The following is a 7,877-nucleotide window of genomic DNA, read 5'->3' as shown; positions in this document are numbered from 1 at the left end:
CCGTATCATCTGTGTGTAATTGAAAGCCATGGGCATGTTCTTCTTCATGGTGCCGGTGATGCATATCTTGGGTCAGGTTAACTGCAGGCAGCAGTTTGCAATCGGGGCTCAGCTTCCTCCTGTGGAGTCTGAAATAACATAATGATGAAGATTAATCACTTCCCTGTGCAGATAAAATCACATTGTATAGCACACTGCACGTTAACACATAGTGCTATAAACCACTGCAGGGTGAATGTGTGTGTGTGTGTGTGTGTGTGTGTGTGTGTGTGTGTGTGTGTGTGTGTGTGTGTGTGTGTGTGTGTGTGTGTGGACCCATTTGTGCTGTGCACTCGGCCATGCTTCATATATCTGGTGATGTCCCCTGCAGTACACAGTGACTGTGAATTATACTTTACACTCAGCGCCTGTTGTTCCGACTGTGTGTACTGTGAAGCTTCGTAAGCTGTCACTGAGTCTGGGCCAGTGTCACCAAGACAAATCTGTGTACGTCTATTGTGCTCAGTGATTCAAGGGAGGTCGAATCCTGCTGCCTGTGAGCAATACCCTTCAGAAACTTTTCCAGTAGCTGATTAAAAAAAGAAAAGGAAAGTGGACTAATAGCATTGAATGTAAACTCATAGGTTCTTCTCACAGAGGCAGTGCTGTTTTCAAAACCAGTATTATTACCCACAATGCAGTGTTATCAGTGCTGGAGCTTTTTGACCTTAAAATAAATCTTGTTAATGGTACAGTGTCTTGTTACAGGGTGACTGGTGCCACTGTCAGTTGTTTCTGCACTATGTAACTACAGTGAGAAGGTAGGTTCACAGTGTTACATACATGTTTCCTTCAACATACAAGCTTTCAAGACGTAACACTGCTATGACACAATTAGTTTTCCTTGCAGTTAGCGCCTACGTTACATCTGACAAAAGTTTACAGACCTGGGATTTGTATTCACGACATGGGTGTTGCACTCAGAAACTGTGGGGGGGGGGGGGGGGGGGGCGCCAAATGGGACAAAATGTACATTTCCACGTAACTGAAGAGCTGAAGAAGCCTCATGGATGAGAGGTGAAACGTCTTCAAGAAACTTAAACAAGTCCAGTAGCCGCAGACATAGCACCTAGTCTATCTATATAACGTTGCAAGTACAAAATTGAAAAATGTAACATACACATTAAAGCAGAAGTAATTTTAATGAGTAACACTACATGCTGACCATGAGCATAACCCATAAAAAATCTTCAGGTCTCAGCATTCGTGAGGTTGCTTTATGCCAAGTGTCATCAGTATGTTTGAGATAGGGCTACATGAATGACCTTCACAGTTTTTTTGCACTTTGGAGTTTCATTTTTTAAAGCAAGAACATTATTTGTTACTTTTGAATGGTTAAGACCAAGCACTACTTTCTGATGTGACCTTGATGAAATCAGAGAATTTTCTGTAGATGAACAAGTGTGTGGTACTCAGTGAAGGTTTTCAGACAAAATATATTCTCTGCAGATACAAGCTGTGGATTTTTTTAATAAGCATACAAAATGAAAATCATCTTTTCAATCAGTAGATGCTCCTAAGTGCCAAAGGCAGAGTCTTACAAAATAATCTTTAATAAGAAGGAGTACCTTCTGCTTATGAAGATCTTGAGGTTGGGGCTGGAAGCTCTACAAAAAACAAGTGTGCTGAGACGCTGTAAATGTCTTGCGCAGGATAAACCTGTATTTGATATATATATATATGTATGTATATATATATATATATATATAGTATATATATATATATATATATATATATATATATATATATATATATATATTTACATTTACAGCGTCTCAGCACACTTGTTTTTTGTAGAGCTTCCAGCTTTATATATATATATATATATATATATATATATATATATATATATATATATATATTAAATAAAACAACAATATTGTTAGTCCATCTTTAAATACTTTGGAACTTCCCGACCTGTGTCACAGTTTACACTAAAGGGCTCAAGACACACAGAGGCAGGCAGGTTGAAAACAAGTCTAAAATCCAAACTCCCAAAGTGTGAGCAATACAATGGCAGGCAACTGTCAACCAAAGCAACAGGCAAAAGTTACTCAAAATTAAGGACAAACCAGAAAAATCATGGGGTATAAATTAGGAACATAACACAAGAACTGGGGAACAGGCACAGGAGCACAGGAGACACGGGTGTGACATTAGCAGGAAAAGAGATGAACCGACAAAGAGTGAGGCAACTAAACTAGCGAGGGGGTGAGGTGCAGGTGGAGAGACACCGGGAACAGGGCGGTGGTAACAAGGCTGATGTGAGACAGGTGTGGGTGGGGGGAGCACAGGAACACAGGAGGGAAACATAACACTGGGAACACATGTGAGCGAGACACATGAGGATATAACTACAAACCATGACAACCTGTCTATAGCATTCAACCCCCTGACAACTGAAGATGTGAACTTTTAAAAACAATTCACTGATATACTAATATTATACTAACTGTGTTAAGCTGCTAAAAAATGTACGTTAGATGGAGACAGTGTATACATGTGTGATTGACTCAATATAAACAACATTATCCATGTTCATGGTAATGAAAGAATATGTTCCCAAGTGCAGGGTTATTTGTTTTTTTGTTTTTAATCTTTTTTTCCCCTTCTTTTTACAACAATAGAGCTCTTTGGCACAGAGGAATTAGCTATAACAGGCTTTGTCTGCACAAACAAAACTTGACAGTAGAAGCTTTCATTGTTTTTGTCCTGCCATGGGATTTGTTGATTATAAGAAAAAATAAAGAATAAAGCCAGCCCTATTATTGAAATTGCATTTTTGTTGACATGATGTTGTAATGAGAAAGTCATCACTAAGAACGCTGTACAAAAAGGATGGGAACACAGTAAAATGTCAAGCAGCAGAAGTTGGCAAATAAAAAGTTTCCATAAAATTATAGTAAAATACTAAACGTATGTCAGCAATGTTCATTTAAAACAACGTACACAGAAGAATGCCAGTATAAGCCAGGTTATTCTGATCAGACATTTTATTAAGACTGACAAAAAGTAACATTTGCATTTGGGAACATAAACATCAATCTACTCAGCACATTGCATGATGGGAAAAGTGGGCTGTCTTTGATAACAGTATCTGAATTGAGTCTTTCCACTGATAATTGTGTTTTTAGTGATAGCTAACATGCAAGATTGTTAGAAAATTATACAGTAATATTTTAAAACAGTTGATTCTTACGATTCCTTGTAATTTAAGGATACAGACTTTTCATGTATTCCTACAGTAGATAATATTAAATAACCCTCTGTAATCATTTAAGACCAGAATAAAAACTATGTTCAGTCGGAGCAGTGTGTATTAAATGTGTTTACTACATCAGGATAAATGAATAGTCAAATATTGTATGTCAAACACCTTTTCCTGTGCTGAAGTTGTGTTTATGATACATTTTATATTTTCAAACAATAGCTTGTACACTTGTGGTCATGAAGAAGTGAAGATGTACTTGTGTACTTCTGGATATGCTTCATACAGGCTCAGTTGGCTCTGTGAAGGTGTTTATTTATATCCACATCGCCCCGCAGCAAGAAGGGCACCCAGGTCACTGTCTTTGTTTCTGTGCATCAACCTGCTGTGCTGAGGTGGGCTTCTTCAGACGGGGAGAGATGAAAGGAAAAAACGTCTCTGGTCGAAAAGCTTTCTGTGTCTCTTTTAATAAAGAGATTGATTCTGCATTTGTATGTGTGTGTATGTGTGTGTGTGTGTGTGTGAGAGAGAGAGACGCTTCATGGAGGAGACACGGCAGAGTAACATCGCTGAACACACATCAGGCTTGTTAACTTTCATGTTTTTGCTGTCAGATAACTCACAAGTAACACATATTTTCTAGCAGTTCAAATGTTGTCTATCACTGCTGGAGCCCTTTTTCAGATGGAACAGATGAGATTGATTCTAGTACAATCTCAATGTCCAACAGCACCACTTGTGTAAGTTTTAGTAGTATATTATTTTGAAGTTTGTGACCCCTTTGAAAATGAGGTGCTACCCATATTAACATTAATTTCAAAGGATAAATAGAAATAACAAAAGGAGGCATTTCAGCTGCAGGCGCTGTTGTGTGCAAAAGAGCGGAAGCAATATCAGACAATATTACATCACATAATGATATTTGCCTGGCAAACTTTAGACTGGAATTTTAAATGACAGACGGCGTCAGCTTGCTGTGTGTATTTTGGGCTTCCAAACAAAAACAGCAGAATGATTTTAATCTCGGAGAACTCTCTGCAAACGTCTACAAAAGGCCTAGTTAACATACATTTACATATGTGTGTACATCAAATCATCAACACCTCCGCATACACACAGCGCAGAGTATGAACGGGATAAAAAAGATAGACTGCGTGCAACTCTGTGAGGGAGGAGCATCCTCGGCACAACAAAGCAGAACCTTAGTGTCACCTTAGAATAATTCATGAGTCGTAATCCTGACGGGAACAGAACAGAACAACATCACCAGCTCACACAGCGGATGTGGTAGACTTAAGAGACGCAACAGAAGGCTCAAAGGAAAAGTGACGTACGTGATGCAATCCATCACGATATTAACAGCTTCAAGTCATTATGTAATTATAAAGCACACAGTTTGGTTGAAACTAGAACCGAGTGATATGGCCTTAAGATAAAATGGCTTTAAAGGATTTGAAGGATATGATACAGAATGTATGTTGATATTTAGAAGTCCTGTGCTTGTTCATACCAACTGTCACCTGTTTACACTACTTCACCTCACTTCCTCCTTTAGTGCAGTAATAATTACTACAGCCACTGGAGATCGCCACCTTACAGCAAATAACAATATGGATGGTAGTAAGCTGCTTTCACAGACGACCTATAGTCAATGAGGAGGGGCTGACGAAATTGTACATGACTAATGGCACTCTCTATTTATTAAGTTAATGAGATTTTTGATGAATAATCATCAGTAACGACTAAGTGTGTAAAGAAAAGTATTGGAAGTTAAACAGTATGTTAAGTTCAGAAAATTACATAATTTCACTGTAATACAGCCTTTAAAAGCTGGAAAAGACTAAAGTTGATGTAACACGATATAATGATATCTAAAATCTAAGATGATACCTGTATGTAACCCAGCCCTGATTGTAACTGCAGAGGATCACGATACAGTCCGATCTGTGCTTAGACTGTAAAAGCACTTAGTATAGAGAGGTTTTGTATTATATTAGGATCATATTAATTGCTTGAGGTGAAGTGAGGGCACTCGTACAACAAAAGGATAGAAAATTAAGTCCTTTGTGCTGAAGTGTCCTTCATCACAACCCTGAACCGCCACCACCTCCTGTGGGCTGTGGCTGAACTTTGACCTCTGTTTACTGTGGAGACGTTCAAACAGAATTAACATTTTGCTTTGGGGACAAGTGCAATGTCACATACAGATGAAGTGGCCTCTAAAGGAAACATCCACTGAATCTTAGCCCAGCAGCAACAGTTATATTTTATGAGCATTAACCACTATAGAAATGGCAGTGCGACAGTCCACTGGGCATTATGTGCTATACAGCCCTCATATGAGAGACGGCAGAGTCGTGGTTGTTAATCCTGGATCCAGAGCCCTGCTGGTTTACATCTCACTCAACAAATCAGAGACAGTTTTTGAGCCAGACGGCTATTTTAATCAGGTGGTTACCAGGTAGGATAGAAAACTGCACACACACGCACACTCACACACACACCAGCCCAGTTGGCAGAACACAGTTTTTGCGCTGTATAGTTCTGCAAACAACAGACATGTCAAATGTAAACATTTCATATGTAAGATATAAACATTTAAGCAATATGTGTCTTACTAGGTTTGAATTACATCCACGTGAGCGTATTACCAGGAGGAGTAAAGATGGTGGTGCGATGAGACAGCAGACGAGCGGGAGACTGCTGTTAGAGGCCACTTCAGCTGACAATGCTGGATATTTTTAACTTGATGTCAGGACGTTTTTCCAGCTGTGTTTGGTAATAAAACCATCTATTTTAAGCCAAAACGTGATCATTCCTCTGTGCCTGAACCTAGTCACAGCATAAGCACATTGTCAACAACATAAAAGTGAAAATTTGAACATCCATTACAATACTCTCTCTCTCTCTCTCACACACACACACACACACACACACACACACACACACACACACACACACACACACACACACACACACACACAGTGCCAGTGTACAATACAGTTCACTTTACATCCCCCCTCTTCATTGTACACGACAGGAAGTCCTTTGTTCTTCTGACTTAAACATCATGTCCTGCCTTCAGGTGGTGCTCAGCGTCTCCTGTGGGACCACCAGCTGTCTCCCAAAATACCCATCTGAAGTCTCTCTGCCACTCGCTGCCTGATCGTAAATGTTTCACTGCTGCCTGCCCTGTGGACAAGAAGCAGTTGTGTTCTTTCCCTTTTCAACTGATCATTGACTTTTAAAGGCTGCTGTTTAACATTTGGTTATGTTTACATTGACTACATTACATTCTCCAGAAGGACTTGGAGCTATACCTTAATGAAGAATGACTGGGTGGACTCATTGCACCTGATTAGTTCTCTCAGTCAGTGCACCTGTTCTACAACGATACTTGATCCACTGAAGGAGTTTCTTAATTCATAGCTGTTCATATGTCTGAACACTTGGAGCTATGCTTCTGTAAAGCTAAAGATCCTTACACTCAAAATGTATACAAATGTCAGGGAAACAGTCACCAGAATGACCCACCCACTTTTTTGCATGTTCACTTACATGGAGCCAGGAGATGCATGTTCCAGCCTGCTGAGCCTTTTTTTCACTATAACTGAAACAAAATCAGATAAATGTCTATGTCTCTGCGTCTAAGATGTGCGTTTCTATTTTTGAACTAATTCAGACATTTCCTATTGTGTAGTGAAATCAAACAGTAATATTAGCTACGAAGTGGCTGAAAGTCTCTCCAGATTTTCACTATCTGTCGTATTTTTAGTCACTGATCAACCAGGGTGCAGTGAAATTATATTTATGTGTGTCTTGCAATGTAAAAGGCAGCAGCACAACATTTGAGCTGCCAAACCCTGAGCGTTTGAGAAAATGGCCGCTGTGTGAATGTGGTCAATCATTAATGTTACTGGGCACACCTGTGCTCTTCCTGCTTCGACAGTCACATAAGTTTTCTGTGAAAAGACTCTATTGAGCTACTGAAAACATTTCCTCACGTGCGATCTGACCAGCAACCCTCCTGCTGCAGGCGCCCTGAGCACTGTGAGGGCTCTGACAGCATCAGGCCACCTATAACTACACTGCCGGCCTCACAGATTCTGCTGTGTCCGGCTAACTTCATAATCTTCTGCAAAAACCTCAGTGCCATCTGCCGTACTTGGCCAAACAGAACAACTTTCTTCCCCTCCAACTACCCGAAGGAAGAATTTGACGACTGTTTTTTGCAGAAGGAAGGCCGCAGAGCCCCTTTCAGTGCAAATCTGCTCCAGCATGTCAGATGCATTGACAGTCGCCCAGAGAGACGCAGGTCAGGTCAGAGCAGCCGAGATCTTAGGCCTCATTTGTAATTGGTTTCCTCTTCTCCCCATCCATCAGGACTCCATCGGGACTTCACTGGCGCTCCAGTGACAGACCATAAGGAAGCTGACCGGCCTTCACGTTGCATCCACATCAGGGCTTTGTGAATGCTGGTCTGCTTTTCTCTTCGTCTCAAACCATTTCCATTTAGATGTGCAGGAGATGGATGCAGGCTGGCCTCTGGACGTCGTATAGCTATTTGAATCCTCAGTTTGACGCTTGTATTGAATGCTGCGAATGGACGTATAGATTTGGGACAAACGAT

This window comes from Acanthopagrus latus, chromosome 2 (genome assembly GCF_904848185.1).
Source record: "Acanthopagrus latus isolate v.2019 chromosome 2, fAcaLat1.1, whole genome shotgun sequence".
Classification (NCBI taxonomy): Eukaryota; Metazoa; Chordata; class Actinopteri; order Spariformes; family Sparidae; genus Acanthopagrus; species Acanthopagrus latus.
This window is presented reverse-complemented; position numbering follows the sequence as displayed.